The sequence below is a fragment of the Morone saxatilis genome, unplaced genomic scaffold (assembly GCF_004916995.1).
Source record: "Morone saxatilis isolate NCDOM2014 unplaced genomic scaffold, NCSU_SB_2.0 Contig10, whole genome shotgun sequence".
Classification (NCBI taxonomy): Eukaryota; Metazoa; Chordata; class Actinopteri; family Moronidae; genus Morone; species Morone saxatilis.
The window spans coordinates 12,291,542-12,311,051 of record NW_023339652.1 but is presented as its reverse complement, the minus strand read 5'-3'; the positions used below and the strand labels follow the sequence as shown (position 1 = coordinate 12,311,051).

At 40.5% G+C, this 19,510-nt stretch overlaps 1 long non-coding RNA gene across 1 annotated transcript in view; it reads left to right on the top strand.

The window, feature by feature from the left end:
* Positions 1 to 19,510, top strand: part of LOC118341439 — a 32,287-nt gene that overhangs the window by 3,037 nt on the left and 9,740 nt on the right. Inside the window, exon 2 of the long non-coding RNA XR_004797426.1 lies at positions 2,055 to 2,111. This is a non-coding gene — a long non-coding RNA (uncharacterized LOC118341439). The remainder of the gene's footprint in view (positions 1 to 2,054; positions 2,112 to 19,510) is intronic.

The following is a 19,510-nucleotide window of genomic DNA, read 5'->3' as shown; positions in this document are numbered from 1 at the left end:
GTGTGTGTGTGTGTATGTGCGCACGCGCGCGTTGCTCTGGGTGTTTCCTCCTTGCCTTTCTAACAGGAAGCTGATGTGGAGTTCAACTGAGGACAAGGAAAAGGCCTTTTCTTTCCACTGTGAATCATTTCAGAGAGAGAGAGAGAGAGAGAGAAAAAAAATGAAAAAAAGAGAGGGGAGAGAAAAAACGAGACCAGGCCGCTGCATTGATTCAGCCCTCTGCAATCTGGCCTGCTTCTCCCTCTCTCTCTCTCCCCCGTTCTCTCTCTCTCTCTCTTTCTCTCGTTCCCTTCCTCTCTTCATTCTCCATACCTTATCGTCTATTTCAGCTTTTCTCTTCACTCTTTTGTTTTATTTCTAGTTCTACTGATGTCAGATAGACAGCAGCGTTCTGGAGGAAATCTGCGGGTTTATAGAGAGTTCACGAGTCCTGTGAGAAGATGGGGAGGGAGGCAGGAGGAGGGGAGGAAAGGAGAGACGAAAAGCAAATGAAGCGGGGCTCTGTGGGGAGCAGTGCAGGTTCTTCCGGTTCAGTTTTTAACATACCCACAGCAAAAAGAGGCTGCCCGTGTTATGTACTTAAGAGGCAAAGAAAACCATAAAACACCTACACAAACTGTACCACTGGCTTTATTAAGGCCAGTGTTGAGGCGCTGTGAAGGATTCTGAATCCCTTTGTATCCCTTAAAGCTGTGATAGTATGGAAAGAACAACAGCTAAAAATAACTGATAAACCCTTCTGGGTGAGAGAAAAATAGCAAAAATATTTAAGTAGGTTTCCTGTTGCAGCCACAGCACAAAGAACAAGGATGATTGAAAGCTGTTTGTATATATATCATCTTACTGACATCCCAAACTGTAATCATTCTTTGGTTGTAGACGTGACATAGATTGATTCGGTTTGAAGGTCACTGAGTTTGAATTTGTTCTCAGACAAATTTCATGTTGGATGACACTTGTTCCAACAATCAAATACAAGCCAAGGCAAATGTTGAAACAGCATGACCTAAACCCTAATTGTACATAATCTTATTTTCAAGGATTCGTGTACATATTGCAGTAAAAGGGGATTTTTAGGAATTAAATAGGACCAGATATTCTAACTGAAACCACCTACTCAGCCTCCTTCATGAGTTTCCAAAAGCCTTAACTGTTTGTTAAGGTTGTGTTTCTGCAAGATTGAACTAGAGCGTAGTAGGACACACCGCTGCAGCAGCACAACAGAAATATTCATAAATACACGTTGGGCGAAGAACAATGGAGATACGCTCTGTTTTTGAACGTTCATGGAATAATGTATGGCCTTTTCTTTATATGTGTATAGAACTTTGTATCCGTATAGCAGAAGGGCGGATTTGCTCGGAGAACATGTCCACTTAAGCCTCCGTCTCGCCCGCAAGACCTGACGCAGACCTCCAGCAGCGTCAGGGCCAAGGCTGTCATTGACTTTGGGCTTTGACCTTCCTAAAGGAAAATGAAGTGTTTTATTATTGTTAGTCTTAATGGACAAATGTTTAATGTTGCATGGCTGCTTCTTTTTCTACAGTATGCATCGCAGTTGTCTCGAAGCAAAGAACTGCTACCTTTTTATATCCATCTCCTCAATTGTGTTGTTGTTTTCTATTAAGTAAAGTAAAGCAAAGAATATATATAATAACTTTTATCTCAATGGAACTCGTCAGTGTACCTGCGTAATGAAGTGTTTTTGTTACTTTATTTGTAAGAAAAATGGTAAATCATATAAATATGATATAAATGAAATGAAATAATTTTGTCATTATAAACAAAACTTATGGTAGAAAAGATAAGAAATTCCAGCTGGTCTTCTGCCCAACAGCACTGACATGTAACAGCAGAAATGTTCCAGTAAGAATGTCTTGTACACAGCTTTTACTGGCACACTTTGGGAGAACGACACGCAACAGACTGCGCACCACAAGTCCAAATCAATCACTGATCTCGATAAATTTTCACAGTGCAGGTCGTAATAACATTCTTCTCTTGATATTTTTTTTGATTTGAGTCTTATTTTGCATCTTGTGTTTCTGGTGCAGGGCAAATGAGGACACAAGTGGAAGGAGAACCACGAGGCCTCAGACACTGCAGTGCAGGTGAGCACATGGCTATGCTAACACGCACACACGAATGTCCACTCGGCATGTGTACAAAAGCAAATGCAAAAATACTGTGGCGCCTACAGTTTGAAATAACATGAATTACAGGATCCTTGCCTGAAAGGCAAAAGAATCCGAGCTACTGTATAATGCAGCCGTATGCATCTAAAATGTTGCAACGTTGCACTTTTCTTTCTTAAATACAAATATTAAGTTTCATGCCAGGGCAGAAATGTAACCCTTTTAGCGTTATGCTTCTCTCTCAGCCAGACATGTCTTGAAAAATGCATTGTTAAATCTAAAGTGAACCCGTCTGTTTACATTAAGTTTGAAGAATACAGTGGAAATTTAAACTTGATCTAGAAAATCAGCATTTCTTAATAATATCTCTAGAGTTTTAAAGCAGACTGCACCCAACATTTAATTCACACTCTGAGGATCCTACCTCAGCTCTTGTGAAACTGAGTGCAAACAAGACAGAAAATAGGATGATTACCACTCAAACTGAAAGTCTCTGTCTAATGTTTCAATACAGCTGAGTATATCTTTAATAGACCATAATAAGCAGAATCAAATTTGAGCAATGAGCCACAGTTTGTCCAGCAACACCGTCAGCACTCTGATTTTTCCAGTGAAGGAAAAGGTGCCGGCCCTTAGTTTTGGGGGGGGGGTAATTATGCAGGGGAGTTAGGGGGGATTCGATCATGTTGGATTTTGCATAAGGAGACTCTCTGGGAATAAATACAATTGTTGCGTGATAATTTATGATTTTTATTTTCTTCCATGATGTTGATCCTCACATTATGACGTCTTTGACTCCTTGTAAATCAGAACATTATGTTGTAGTCATGGAATTGATGCTATTTGAAAATGTGGTTTTGAGTGAATTGCTGTGAATGTGTAATATTTTACTCAATAAGGACAGCTTAAAAATGCTGGACTAAAAGTTAAAGAGAAGATTATGGCTTGTTGTTTTGAGCAAAACTTGTGACAGCATTATTAAATAAATACACACGTACACTAAAGGAGACTGAATCAATAGCATTCTTGACAAAATACTTGTAATGGGTATACCTGTCCGGGTGAAATCCTGGTTGCTAGTAGTTTATCATGTTTGTTTTAACTCGCATTGACTACCAGATGGGAGTTTACTGGTGCAGTATAATTCCAGTAGTGTAAGATCAATATGAGGCACAGAGTTCACTGAAGTTGCTCGAAACTTGATTTTCCTCTAATTTAAGTAAGTTTAAGTTTCCTAGGTGATAAAAACCCTCCTCCACACGTTAGACATAGACATAAAACACAAGTTTCACAAACATACAGTATAAGGCTTCACTGAAGCCATGGTATTTAAAGCTTATATTGAATGAAGTATTCAATCTGTTTTTTAGCCCCGCATAAATTTATACCATTTCTCCTAATTCAGCATGACATATTTAGTGCATTTGGAAACATTAGAAGCTTCACTGGAATGTGAAATAAAGTCGTGTAGGTTAGAACAACGCTTGGCAGCAGGATATGCTTTTGATTGATGGAGTGGGACAGAAGAGTATTTAAAAATTTTATTTTGTTGTGGTAGCTCCGCCAGCCGAGACTTGTGTCACTTTCCTGTGATGTTTGGAGGGTGAAATTTGACTCGGGACCCTCAGTACACTTTATCGCCTCTGTCACGTCCAGTGGGAAAGGTGCTAAAAGGCATTATAATCCATTGCTGAAGAGTATCACTAAAATGTAAAATTCTGCATGCTAAGTTCTTTTGATCAAAAGTGAATTGGCAGCAAAATATTACAATTATGAAGTGCTTGTTATGAATAATAGTAACCCTCAGTTGAATAATGGATATGTAAATTATTGAGTAAAGCAGAGTTTTGATGTTATAGCTGATCTAGGTGGCAGAAGATCGAAAGACTTGTAGTGTTGGTTAGTTGAAAGTTTAGCAATGTATCCACCTGCTATATAAGCAATCTGTTTTGCATTTAACCCCTCAAGCATCAAAGTTACTAGTAACTTTGGCCGACATAAATGTAGAGAAGTGAAAAGTACAAAAATGCATTGTGTAGTAAAAGTCCATGTTGTGTGTCTTTACTTTATAGTTACAAACAGAATAAAGCAGAAATGAAAGTTATTTGAATGTCAAAGTGAGAAATTAAGAATTCTTTTTGTACTTGCCTAAACCTAAACCTTGTCTTGTTGTCTATATAGCAAACTGCTCAGGCTCACAAAACAAGCTTTAACAGTCCATAAAAAAACACTTTGTAAATGCTGTTTGTCTGTCTCTCTGTGGTGTTTCTCTTCCCTCTCTACATCCTCTGCCCTTCTCCCTTCAGAGTTTAGCTCATGTGTGACCTCTGCAGGTGTCATTCCACATACAGCATGACTGACAAGACCCACTGCAGGATGTGGGGTCAGCTTAGTTTTCTTGTAAAGCCTGCCACTGAAAATGAAAGAAAAAAATAAGTGCAGCATGCAGCTCAATATTCATATTTTAAAATAAGTTGCCAGAATTTCATATTAAATGTTTTTACTCAAGAAGAAAAGCAAAATCAGAAAAGTTTTTTCAGTATAAAAGAAGTTCCTTATGTAGTGTTATTAAAATTCTGTAACATGATGATTTTATTAAAAAAACAGTAATATGTGGATGGATGAGTGGACTTTTTTCTCTTCTTTTCATGGATAGTTTATGTCAGGTAACTTAGGCCAACATGGTGTAAAGACTTAGTAGAAAGTTTATTCGTGGTCAAAAACAGGCAAAAGTCTAAACTAAAAAATAAGAAACTAGCAAATGATTCATACTGGGACAGAACCCACCTCCACCCCCCCTCTAGGGACAGCTCCTGATGTTCCTCCAAGCTGGTCCAGATGACAGCGGCGAAATCTTCAAATTAAACCAAAATGCCCCCAGGCTGGAACAGAGGAGTGCTCATCAGACGGTACCCCTGCCAATCGACCATGTATTGGAGACCCCTCCCAGTGAAACCTGCCTGACATCGAAGGCAGGTTGACCCTCGATGAGCCAGCAGGGGTGGGTGTCTGAGGGAGGGGTGAAGTGGGCTCTACCTGACAAGCTTTTGACCCAGGAGACACAGAAAATGGGGTGGATCGGGCATGGAGGGATAATTAAAGAGAGACTGCAGCGGGTTGATCATATTGGATATGGGGAAATGACCCGCGGAAGCCAGTCAGACCTCTGTCCCAGGGCGTAGCAAGGCAAGAGATGCAGAAGACTGTGGACTGTGCCCCTTATCCATGTGCAGCGATAGCAAAAGCCTGGACTGAGGGGACGCAGGCCTCCTTCTTAAGATAGCTGATAGCACTGGAATGGAGATGGGAAGGGCACTGTGTCTGTACTCTGCCCACAGTAGTCATTTGGATGAGGAGGCGGGACTGTGGGAGGATATGCACCTCAAAGCCGTCTCCGTCTACTAGTTCATACAATCCATCTGCCCATTGGACTGCGGGTGGAACCTAGAAGAAAGGCTGATGGTGAAACTGCAAAACTCGTTCCAGAAATGGCAGATGAGTTGAGATCCCCAGTGAGAGACAATGATCTCTGGGAAAACCATGAAGGTGAAAAACATGTTGTAGCACATTTTGTCTGTCTCTTCGGTTGGTTGTTTGGGCAGAGAAATGAGATAAGCAATTATGGAAAAACAGTCTACTATCATAAGAATGAGTGGTGACTAAATCCAGGGAGATGTGGCACCAGGTCGATAAGGAACTAGAAGTATTTGGAGGAGCCCAGCAGTTCTCAGCAGTAAACTCCTGGGTGTCCTGTTCCATCGGGGACCACCAGAAAGATTGACGTTGGAGAGTGTGTGCCCAACCCCAGCACGACACACCAGGCGAAAGGAGTGCCCCAAATACAGGACCTGTGAGTCAAGGTGAACTGGAACAAAAATAGTAGGACAACCCCTGGAGGTGTTCAGTGTGTGACTGTTTTACCTCAGGTTTTGATTCCACAGAAGACCCGGTTTAATGATGCTGCACTATTAAACCATCAGCGACAATGAACCCCGATATTCATAGTGGCTACTTGGTGTGTAAAGGCAGTCTTCTACTCATCTTCCTCTTAATGCGCAACAGGTGATAAGCATTCCTGAGGTCTAAATTAGGAAAAACAGTAAGGAAATGAGCTGGAGAGAGTACCTGTTTTTGACTGTGATGTTGTTAAGGCCCCAGTATTCGAAGAAAGTACTTGGGATTTATCCTTTTAGGGAGTCACTGATGTATTTGTCCTTTGCTTGAGGTTCAGGGACGAATAGTGAATAAAACCGGCCCTTGGGTGGAGACATGCCCGGGAAAAGGTTGATGGCGCAGTCATAGGGACGAAGGCAAAGAGGTTGCTCAAGCTTTATTAAAGACCTCTTTCAAATCCAAATCCAGATATCCGGAAACTTGTGGGTGAGCGGTGAACATGCTGTCCATGACATGCAAAACTCAGGCACGCAGAGAAAATGGATGGAGGGCAGAAGCAGACAGTGTGGGGATGAATGGACATGGGCTGGAATATATGCAACTGGGCTGATGGTGTAGTGGGAGCAGGTGTGCAGGTGGGCTGGCGAGGTCAAGTGATGGCGGAATGGGGGTAGCACAGGGGTTACTGTATGGCAGGTGAGTGTGGTAGGATCTGAAGTGACAGGAGCGAGAGTACATGGCAGGAGGGAAAAGCAGTCAAGGAAAATGTGAGAGTAGGAATATACTAACAGTGTGTTTACATGTGCATTAGTGTCCTGTTTTGAGCCTTATCCCGGTGTTGATTATACGGTGCTTACATGGAACATGGAACCTGGTTATTCATATCCCTGTATACGTGAGCATAATAATATCCAGGTTTCTGATGTGTGCCTGCAGGTGTGTCTTGATTTCTCACCATCTCAGCTACTACGAGACGGTTCAGAAACCTGGATGAGGTGTTGCCACATTATCCTGGTTTCTTAAAACCAGGATGAGGTCTTAACCTGGAAACTCCAAAAACCCAATCATAAGCAGGATACTAATGTACATGTAAACACACTGTGACACATGGAGGTTAGTGCTTTAGGCAGTTTTATACTGCATATCTACAATATTAAATTCATTTAGAATCCAGACAATAGCCATTATGCCAATTACAAAGGAAACCATTTAGAGTCAGATAAATATTGAAACAATTGAGTTGTTAATCATGCAAGTGAGCTGCAACTCATTATCAGACATATCATATTTTGTATGTCAAATTAATAGTAAGAATTTAGTTACTGCAGGTTTACAGTGTATTGTACTGAGAAGCTGGACAAAGTGACTTAGGGTGGTTGGTTTACCTCCCACTTCATCCCTACTTTTAGAATAAAAGCCTTCATTTGATTGAACCAGTTTAGTAGAGGTCCAGTAGGCAGCGTGTCTCAGATCAGGTGTTGTCCAGATGTGCTAGTGAGAGCCATCCTCGGGCTCCTACTAATCTCTTATTTGGAGAGTGGAACAAGAAAGCCCTCTATGACTACCAAGGGTTTAATGTGCTGTATACTGTTTAAAAAAGCTATTCTTTTGGTATCAGGTGTTCTTTTACAGTAACTGCATCTTTGTGTCATATTTACATTCAGCTACGTACAATGTTATAGTTCATTTAAAGGTGGTTTGTTTGGGGTTTTGATAGATATTTTCACCCCAAAGCTTCCCACAGTGCCTTGACTGCATTCATTTTTAGCACCAGTGACTACATTTACATGCATAAGAATTTTGTTTTTCTAACACAGTTGTGGCTTGACTCATACAAATCTCATATCTCAGTTTGAATAGCTCATACTCTGATTGTAGAAAACCTCAGTTGGGTTGTCTGGCTTTTTTTTCCATTTCAGTGGCATGTAAAAACCTTACTTACTTGGTATTATTTGAATGATTAGTCCAAGAGGGAAGCCACTCTTTCATATTGTTTATTTATTTGTTAATTTGTTCTCTCTTTGAGATCATATTTATCTGTTTCTCTGCCATTTTCTCCCCCTCTCATCTGTCTTTCCCACTTGGTGTCTCTCTTCATTTCCTATTCCTTTTTTAAAAAGTAGGGTGTGATATTAACCACAGGGAGCATCTTTGCAAATGCCAAGGTGGACTAAGCAGTGTCTGGACACTACAGGTCCACTGGCGTCCAATTACAGAGTATTACATACAAGTAATTTTGGGGTATAGTTTATGGCAGTGTAGCAGTGTTTGTGATTTAGTAAGGACAGAGTTACTACAGAGGTGTAAGGTAGCTATCATATCTGTGTGTGTGTGTGTGTGTGTGTGTGTGTCTGTGTTCATGAAGGAGAAGTAATGAGAGTGGATGGTTGCTCTCTACCAGACAACCAGAATGAACTGTGCGATGGCTAAAAGAATCTCTGTCTCTCTCTCTCTCAGACTGGGGGCTGCCCTGCCTCCACAGAGGGCTCGGCCACTGCTGCATTGTGGCCCGGGGCCTCATTTGAATGGGCCTTTAGTATTTTGTGTGAACAAGTCAGCGCCATTTGCATTTGTTCCAGTCACAAAGGTTTAACAGGTCAATAGGGACTCCCTGGCAGAAAACTAACACGCTAGGGTATCTTTTTTTTTCCTTCTCCCTCCCTCACGTCTGCTTCATCGCTGTGGTTGTCAGGCACCCGGTCGGCTTGTCCTGGTAGTATGTAACTCAAGCATGTGGTGTGTGTTCACTGTGTACAGGTGTGTGTGTGTGTGTGTTTTAGGACATGATTGGTGACAGCAGGGTGCAGGGTCAGAAAATAAGAGCTAATACTCTCAAAGCTATACTGACAAAGGTTTAATTAACACACAACTTATAGTAGCAGCTTGTTTGAGTGACAGAGAGGGTTTGTCTTGTGTGTAAAAGAAAGAAAGCAAACACACACGCACCAGTAAATGTGTGGCCTGCAGAGTTTCATTTCCTGATCCAGGAGTATTTACACTCTTAAAAAAATGTGTAACATGGTGTAGAATAATATGTGACGATATGTGGGAGCCAATTGCACTTCACCAGCTGTGATGGCACAATAAATAATCCTTGTGTCATTTATAAAGAGATAAAGTAACACTTTTTTTGCTTGATGGGCTTTTAGTTTGTTGCTTCTCTGGATACTTCACACATAGCAATTTAGAAGCAAACAAAAAGGTTTGTAGCATTGTTAGCCTCCCTGTTGAAAACTTATGGAGGCTGTTAGCTTAAACGTGTCAAGCTAACTTAGGGCTTGTAGTGCCCATATCCTTTAAAAGGAGTTTTGATAACATGTAATTTGTCAATGCGGCGACTGCCAACACAGAAACAACTTTAAATTCTGTTTCTAATATATGTTATTAGCCTTATAAAAGCTTCTAATGGGTCATTTAAAATACTTTTATATAAACAAAATACTAGCTTGCTACTTTGTGCGGAAGTGCTTTTAGCAAAACCATTACTCCCAGTATTGGCCCTAGGATTGTAAAACAGTTGTTTTTGTGCCAGCCGGCCTATTTGAGGAGAATATCTAGAGAGAATAGAGAGTATCGTCTCATTAAAGATTTATTGTGATTTTTGGAAGGATAGCAGAATTCACTGTTTATGGTTCCCTTTTTCTTTTCCATTATAGCCTCTGTTGCTCAAGTGGCTGGCTCGGGGATTTCACAATCCAAAAACCAAGAGCAAAGTGAACAAGTATCTCTGTATTGACTAAATGCTTATGTATGTAATGATTAAAAAAAAAATTAACTTGCTGCAAGCTGTGGGCTATGCACTTCATATAATGGAATAATGCTGGTCCACCACAGCATTTCCATCCACTTTATGTGGGTTTGGAGTGCAGTCAGGCATTTGTCCTGCATTTAAAATGTCAAAGGCTTCATCCTTCTAACAGCCAGGTGTGCTGCTGAAGGGTCCTCAGGCAGGACAGCGAACCCCCCACCTGCTCACTCACTCAGGGTAAGAGCTTCCACCTCAGTACCTCATGAGTAAATATACTGTAAAACTGTAGTGTCAGATTTTACACACTGTTGACAGCTGCCTATTGTATGTCTGTTTTTATAAAATATCACTCAATCACCCTCAGCCTCTTTTATCGCCCTTTTCTGTTTACAGTGGAGTTTTATCAGAATGTAATAACCTTTACTAAACAGCGTGGCACAATTGATGTTTACCACAGTGACACTGAGCTGACAGATTTTTTTGTATATGTTGTATAGTGTGGAATTAAAACTTAATTCCCTATGCAAGGTCAAGTCTTTGTATGGTTTGAATACAGGCTTAGGAGTGTGTATTTTCTTTTGCAACACATCATTTGACCTGTATAAGTCTGGATTTGTTTGCATCAACAGCAGAATCCCTATTTTTCATCCCTATTAATGAAATAAATGCATTGTTTGTGATTGAAAATATGAAATCCACCATGTAAAGCTTAAGAAAAAAACACTTTATTATTATGTATTTTAATATGTATAAGAATGTGTAGTCTGAATGGAGGTAGGAAGTGCGTACTGTATGAATGCACTGCAAATGTAGGCCTACGTATATACAAAAAGTTTTAGTGTTGAGGGCAGACAAATCATTTCTGTAGAGAAAAACTAAGAAAAAAACATTTTCAAACCCATGAGTTTCTTGCTTGTGAAGGTCTGTACTCCCAACATGGGAGCTTGTTCCAGACATTAGCTAGTTTAATCACAGTGTACACTAACATACACACTATAAGCATCTTGCCTTAGAGACTTGGCGCACGTAGCATAAATATACCAGAATATACAGACATACACAGACACTGTGTATATAGTAGGATACAAAACTATGTACACATCATGCACAACTGTACACATGATTAAAACATGCACCGGTTGTATTTATATCAGCACATTACAAGTAGTCTTGAAGAGTATTTTACAGGAGTATTTGACAGACAGTAGAGAAGGGAAAAATCTAATATTTTGAGGCAGACCTGAGTGGGAGGCATGCTTACAATTGCTCCTGTCATGCTGATCTGAGCCCGCCTGGCTACAGCACCATGCTCTGCTGTGCTGTATTTTGTTGCGATTGTTTGTGTTGAGCTGTGTGACCCAGTATTTGGATTTCTGTTCCATTATCTTTCAAAAAACTTGCAGCACTTGTGTCCCAAGCAAAGAAAAGCAAAGTGAGAGCCCAGCGTCAGGTGCTACAAGCTGCTAGCTAGGCCTGTAGCCAGGCCCAGAGAGCCAGACCTGGCAGCTCAGAGGCTGCGACGTGTGAAACAGTGCACACAAAGGAGCTCGCTCCATCTGTATGCACCCTACATAGGCAGGCTTTTGTTGCAGCCGACAGGCACATGACTGCTAGCATCTTAACCCCTGAGAGCCAGCGTCTCTTTTCCCCTCTCACTAGACTGCACACTGCAGTAGATACCACAGTGAGTTAATACGTAAATGACAACAATTGATTTTAGGTTAGAGGTAGTGGTTTTTTAGTGATTTATGTGTTGCGTATTTCTCTCTGGACATTTCGCTCAGCAAAAACTCCCCAGACAATATATGTAAAAAGAAAAGTATCATATAAATATCAGTTATCATAATGTGGTTTTAATATAATGTTTGTAGACTCATACTTTAAATTCTTTGACAAATATTTTAATGTTCAGGCAAAACTTTGTTAAAGCAAAATGAATGCTATACATTGTTTGAAGAACTGGATCAGGGTTTCATTTTTAACAATGATTTGGGGTTAATATCGAGGTCAGCCATGAATAGGGAAAGACCAAAAAACGAAACATAATGTTTTCACATGAAATATATGTAAAAATATGCAGATGAATATTTTCTGTGCTGCTGTATAGATTTACAAAACAATAATTATTCAGGTCAGATGTAGAATGGTTTTCAAATTTCATCTTTAATTGAATGTTCTTTTTACTGCCAGGCCAACTTTGCTTATTTGTCAGTACATTTTGGATAAAGTTTTAGGGACCGTTCAGAAATTAGACCGCCAACTCCCGCTGGGAGACCCCTCTGTAAAATCCAATTAAAGATAAATCGCTAGCATCAAGACTCGACGGCTGATGCAGTTAGGAGATGCTTCGACCTATTAGCACTCTTCATTTTTACATTTTTAGCGTGCGCCGTGGACGTCCTTGAGTAGTTCATTAAGTCACACACACTTTCTCTGTAAGGGAATATTTTCTTCATTTAAACTGCAGTAAACCAGCAATAAATTAAAATGAAATTATCTTCTAAATTCAGAATCCTTTCTTGTGAAATTCATGCTAACATAAACAGAGAAAGTTGGATTCATGTACACATACTTGCGTGCCTTGTGTGAAGCTGGGATATAATGTGTGTGCAGACTCGTGCTCGATATGAAATCAAACAAACACTCTCTTTGGAGCGTTTCAGGATCCTTAGTCAGCTGAATTTGATACTGGCGACTGAAACGAACATGCTGTCACTCAGTCGGATAAATGTCTATAATTTTTTGGAAACAAGGAGAGAACAGAGGAGGAATCACAGGAAGGACAGAGAGGTTGCAGTTAAAATAAAAAATGTCTTCACATCAACTCCCCCACTCCCCCTCACCACTACCACCTTTCTTGTATGAAATGTGGGTGTATGATCCCAATGGGGGCTGGGGTGCGAAGGGCTCCTATCTGGGCCGAGCTAGGTCACGCAGGCCCATCCAGGCTGCAGTGGCTCTGTGACGTGGCAATAAACTAGAACCAACAGCAGGTCCGAACCCTTTAAGAGGTCGTACCACTCCCTGAGAATGCCAGAGACCTGCATGTAAGCTGATGTTTGATAAGAGCTTCAAAAATAATCAGTTATTAATGCGTGATGGACCCAGAAATGTGAGCAGCAAGTAGCTGGGAGAGGAGAGAGAGGTGTGTGTGTTTGTGTTGGGAGGAGGGGGAGAATAGGGAAGAAGAGGGGTAAGTTTCAAATATAAAAAAATGCACCGAAAAAATATATTTTTGGACTTTTTCACCTTGTCTGCAGTTTGTAATTTGCCTTAGTTTTTTTTGCATTATTTATAACGAGTTATTCCTGAGTAACAGTGTGTACAAAAAACTACACCAATGTTTGAGCTGAAATGTTGCAACCTTGAGAGCAGTTGACTTCAGATTCGTAGCATTTTTCCCTGTGTCGTCTAGCGCTTCAGAATATTTCGATGCCTCAAAATAAAGATTTATTTAATGCAGGCTTGAATAAGACCAAGGTAGCAAGGATTGTAGCATCAGTTTTGCTGTAAATTAAATTTTGACATAAACCATGCTGTTATTACAAATTATAGGGGAAAAAAGCCTTTTGCCAGGGATCAGAGTGGCATTTCTTTGTTCCCAGCAGAATAATTCCCTGTAATTACATTTTTTGTAATGTCCTCGAGATGGACAGTGTATTCTGTTAGCTAAATTAGAAACCAAACTTTTCTAATAAACCTGGCAGTTGCAAAATGACCTAGAGAGGGGAGTCTCATGGTTAACTGAAAGTAGGACGATGATTCTCCCAAAGCACTGCCCTTACTTTAATGAGAGAAGAGCTGCAAAAAAAAAAAAAAGGACAAGCAGTGAAGCTGTCAAAGTGCTGCTTGTTTGGGATTTATTGTCTGTTTGGATGTTTTAAAAGCTGTTTAGGACACTTGTCTGTAGCGAGCGCAGGTCCATTTGGTCTCTCCTCTTTTCCAACCTTTGCTCTGCTCTGCTCTGCTGCCGAGTGGGCTCCCTCCACACAGAGAAGCTCGGTTTTCAGAGGTGAGTGGCTTAATGATTATCAAAGAAATACATTTGAATCAGAGTGCACAGTTAGTGCTCTTGATAAGTGTGAACTGTGTCCGAAAAAAACACTCAAGAACGTTTTTGTTGACCTTGCAGGCTTATGCCACTTTGTTTTTTTAGAGTTCCAGTCAGCTGCTTTACCCTCTTGTACGTTTGTAATATAAAAGTTGAAAAAAATATATATTTTTAGTGAATTGAATGTATAAGATGTATACATGTATTTATTATTTCAAGTTGAAATGTGAAATAATAAAGCACATAGAAGATCGAAGTCATTTGCGGTAATGATAGCTGCATTTGAAAAGGGTGATTTTTTTTAAAAATTACACATTCAAAATGTCTGAAAGGTTTGTAATTCAAAGGAGTTTGTACACGCAGATGGCTGCTTATTTTCTTGACAGTTACAATATATTTTTTAGCATCCCACCTTTCTAAAGAGATTTAAAGTTTCATAAGAATGTGTTGTGACAACCTGGATAACAGCTTTCTCAATATACTTTTAATTAAACAATCTGAGAGAGAAAATTCTAATTCATTTTTAAGTATTTCCAACTGAAACTGAAGCTTGAGTAGTTAATAAAATTGCTATATCCTTATTTTTAAACAATAATTATAATATATTTTTTTAATATAATTTAGTCATGATGAAGCTTTGATTGAAAAGAAGTACACCACACTTTCAACTTTGCTACATTACTTTCCAGAGTTCAGTTTATGAAAAGAGGTCAAAGTTAAATAATTATGAAATCGTCTTGTAGAATGCATGAAAAACAAAATTATGATCATTTTGTTGTTGAAATACACAGATTCCTTTCATAATAAAAGTTTGTCCTTTTGTGGGGGTCCCTCTTGAAAAAAAAAATCTAACTTGCATTTTCTTTTACCTTATTAGGTTACATAAAAATTTAGAATTCAATTTTCAAACTTTTTCTTTAAAATAAAGTCCTATATTCTGTGAGTGAATTCATGTATTCATAAATTCCTTTAGGGGTTTTAAAAATTTATCCGGAACAGGAAAAAAATCATTTTGATCCCTGACTGAATTATCCTCCTTTTTTACTGCTCTGAATACTGGTTATACTTGTTCACATTACATTACCAATTACTCACAATGTGGCTGTTATTTACAGTCTTTGTTAATTAACCTGTTTAATATACATCAAGATTAATATTTATGTATACATATGATGTATATATTTGATGTCTCCTTTAGTGTTTTTTAAATAAATGTATGAGCTCATTCAATATATGTCAATTATTTTAGGAGAAAAATACATGCTAAAATAGTTCAGATTCTTTCTTTTCTCATTCTGGCATGAAATAATTACATTTCACACTTGCAATGAACTTTGCAACAATTGAAATATTTGATTTATCTTTTGAGCAAAAAGAAGAAATCATTAAATATGAGATGAACAAATCAAAATGAATAAAAAGCGTATATCTGCACACTTTGTTTCTCGTCCTCGACAGAGTGCAGAGGGTTAACCTCTGTATCTGTTTGGTCCCAAAGTGACTAAAGGAATTCATATCTGTGTCTCCTACAGTCAAGTCATTGTAGGTTTCTATTTTGGAAGTTTTAAAATAAATATACATATAGCGATATGTTGTACAACGTACAACGTTTTTGTAACAATGTGGCAAGTTACAAGCAGTTTGTGAGTGACTGCATCACTCGGGCCGCCATGTTGTCTGCTCCTGTCCTCCATTTTGTGATTCTGTGTCTCGGTTCTTGCTCACCTGCTTTTATCGAACTGTTTCCGAACTGTCTCTGGTGCTTAATCAAAGTGAAAAAAAAAAAGAAATTCTGTTGCCTTCACATGATTTTCAGATGTACATTTAATTGTTTTCTCTAAGACACACCAGGTATTTGTTTTATTACTGAGTGAGCTAACCTGATAGCTAATAACTCTGCTTTTTACCTTACAGTACCTTCCTAAAAAACTGAAATCTGACATCTTCTACAACAAGATGAAAGCTGCTGGGACAGGCAGAACTCCTCTATAGGAGCACTGTGTCCTATTTGACAAGCAGTTTACCTCTTACAACAATTTGTCCATGTAATCAGCAACACTCGTGTTAGAGGTTGCATGCGACGTTAGGTTTTACAGCTCCGCAGTGTGAACGTCTGTGACCCGTAGCCCCATAATGGCCGCCGGGGGTCATGGAGGTTAATAGAGACTGATGTATGAGGCCCCAGAGTGACATCCCAAAGGGGATGGCCCCTTAATCCTTATTAGGCCTCTGTGTTAGTGATCCTTACCTTTCAAAGCAAACAGCACGCTCCCTTTGCCGTGGGGGCCCCGGCCTGCCCCCAGCGTTACACTTCTGACCCCGGGGTCGTGGCCTTTGTTCAGAACCCTTCAGAGACTGACCTCAGGGGTCACGGCTGTAATAGAGAAGTTGTCGAGGCGCGTGCTGCCGAGGGGCCCCTCAGCAGACCACCTTGTAGATCGAGCCGGCGCACCGCACTGGTCACCGAAGAGAGGAGGAAGCGTGTGTGTGTTCGCCGGAGTGTGAACGTATAGATGGCTGTAACTTATTGGGTGTAAATACAACAGGGCTTATATGTGTGTGTTATTACCATTCAGTACAAGGTCTCAAGCTTGTAAATAAGATTCGAACTTTGGCATTTTTAATGCAATAAGTGAGGCTCACATCTTACTTTACTGGCAGTCCCAGGTGGTTCTACTTATTTAACTGCATTTTATTTACTGCTGACTAAAAGTTATAGTAATGTATTAAAGAAATAGCATTTTGGTGCAGATATTGATTACAAATATTACATTTTTTTAATTTTTTTTGCTGGTTTAATGATAAATTTCCTCTAAGAGAAAGTAAGCTAATTTGTTCTTCCCATAAAAAACGAATAATTTGATATTTAACTACAATTATTTTTGTCTGTGTTCGTACTGTAAAATTTTTGCCAATGAGTATTAAAAATATTGCGGCTCATATTATTCTCAAGTTCTGCGTGTGTTGCTAGTCCCAGGGCAGTACAGCACCAAGCAGTGTGTGTGCGCGCTATAAATTTAACGCATGTATGTTGATTGGTCGTATTTGTCACAGTGGATTCTCTCGATGATTCATAAGGATGTGAAGGTGCCGGGGGTCTGATAAGACCACAGAATCAACAACTCCTTTGTCTGAGCTCATGAGTGAACTATAACTCACTCTGACTGTGAGACATTCACTGCCATGTTGCCACTGTGCAACATGAATTGTGCATCACACATTTACTGCGGTCGCTTTATTTAATAGTGTTTTGTAATTTCCCTTATTTGCACCTTTTTGATTTTTGCAGATTTGAAAGATTTGGTGTAACCTAATCACTTTGCTGCAGCTTTTCTTTTTCTTCACCTACTGTACTTTAGCTCATATATGCTTTAAAATATGACTTCCATGCTTATCTTATGTCTCCAATGCAATATGCTTTTACACTGACAATAAATGTGTGGTAGGGCAGAGCACCGCTTGAATATAACTGGAGGAGGTGAAGGGGCTTGATGAAAAAATTGTGGTTGTGGACTCTTGGAGGTGTCATAAATGAGGTTGTTAATATTGGAGTTTCATCAATGGCAGCATTACGCAGGCCGCTCCTGCAGGGGCGAGGCCGCGCAGAGGGCTACAGTGTCAGAAGTTGGCAGCTGAGCCAAAACCAGAGTCGTATCCTCAAGTGAACTCTCCACGACGCACGGTGCAACAGGCTCTGCCAAGTTTTTTGAATTCCTGCCACATGTTAGATGGTAAACAACTGACTAGCAGAAACAGTGTCTTAGATAGACGAGGAGGGCTAAGGGACTCTTCAGATTGCTGATGAAACATGCATTTGTTTACACTATTGTTTGATTTATATTCAGCATGCAGTCGTAGTGGCGTTTTATACTTGGAGCGACTGCAATTGGTTCAAAGACGTGGCGAGATGTGACGTCACAGGATTCAATCTGATGACTGTTTGGTGCTCGATCCGTTTTTCTCATCAAGGGACACGAGTGAATTCATACCTTGATAAAGAGCACTGAAATCACTCACGTTGAACCCCTGTATTAACCTGATTTCGGTCTCACTCGTGCTAATTTTTCGAGATTGGGCGTTTTCGCGTTGGTGCATCGTGTGTTTTCGATATGCGGATGGTGCAGGAGGACAGAGAACACAGGGAATCTGAGTTTCATTTGAGACTGTGGAAAGCTGAGGAGAGTTAGGCAAGACAAGTGCACACACTCTCTGTCTCTCCCTCTCTGTCTCTCTCTCGCTCTCGCTCTCTCTTTCTGGGTCTGTCCTCTGAGGTAGAAACACACACAGCAGCGTAACGCCTTTTCTTTCAGCCTCCAGGACTGAGAGTGAGGAGGTAGTAGAGGCGGCAACTAACCAAGTGGCCATATTAGTTTGCTGTTCAATGGCTTCATACTCGCTCTAGTCTTCGTCTTCTTCTTCTCCGCAGTGAAAAACGCACATATGAGAAAATGGTTACACGTGTATAAGGAGGCTTTCCCACCTTTATTTGTGTCGATGTTCGCAATTTCCCTTTAGACTGTGCGTGAGCAACAAAAGAAAGATTGAAATCAAGACCAGCTAGCTGTGCTCCATGATGTGAGATCTGTCGTTTCTTTGGACAGTTTTCCCTTTTTCCCCTCTCTTTTGTGCGGCTGCTACTTTGGGGAGAGAGGAGGGGAAAAAATTTGCCTGTGTTGAGTTCTGGGTTTCTTTTGGGAAAGAGAAGACTGGAGGGGAGGGGAATGGCGTCCAAAAGAGAGGAAGTTGTTTTTTTGCCATGGGGGAATCTGTTGCAAACAGCTAAGGGGCATTACAGCACTTTGGCCACATAGGGAAGGGAGGGAAGTCGGGTGGAAACAGGACGGGTGTGAATAACCTTCAGCAGGCTGATGCAGAGGTTGGTAGGTGTGCATGAGACAGGGGGAGAGAGAAAGACAGCAGGGGTGGTATCTGGCACAAAAAAACATAAAAAAGATCCTCCTCATGCAGGCTTAAATTAACACTAGCTGTTCAGAGCAGGGCTGTTTACTACTGTAGGCTATAACAGTGCTACTGAAAGGACAAGAAAGGGTGGGAGACAGAATAGGCTGGACACCGAAGGGGAGGCGGAGGGGGAAGGAGGGTGCAGGACACGAGCAGAGTCATCAGCAGAGTCCATTTTATCGTTCGGTTACTGCCCGACATTTCTCCTCTTCTTATTCGCACACAGGATCGCCGACCCGCTGCTGCTGCAGATCGCAGCAAGGCAAGGGTGGCCTAGTAATGGCACATGGCGGGCGCACTGCGGTAAATATTACAGGATTTTACAGCGCAGTTTACTGTTGCAATCAAGGCAGTCGCACCCAGGTGCTTATCTGGCTTTGATTGCGTGCCAAAACAGTCAGTGTACCTTTTCAACTCATTAATGTGTGTCAATGGTTGATAAAAAAAGAAGCAGTGATCAGGTCGAAATTCATCAACGAACACGCCAGACTTTCTGTTTGGGCCTTTATTGGTGGAAAGCCGTTGTTTGTATTGCCCCCTGGAAGTTTTTTTGATAAAGGACATATAGGTGTATGATATTAAACTCGAAAAGGATAAATCGGTAATCTTTTCCAAGAATCTCAAAGTTGGGTGTTGCAAGTCGTTCCAGAATCCTTTAATCATTCGTGAGTATGTGTGTTTGCTGTGACTCTCCTAAGGAGAAGTGCACTGTGTCCCTCC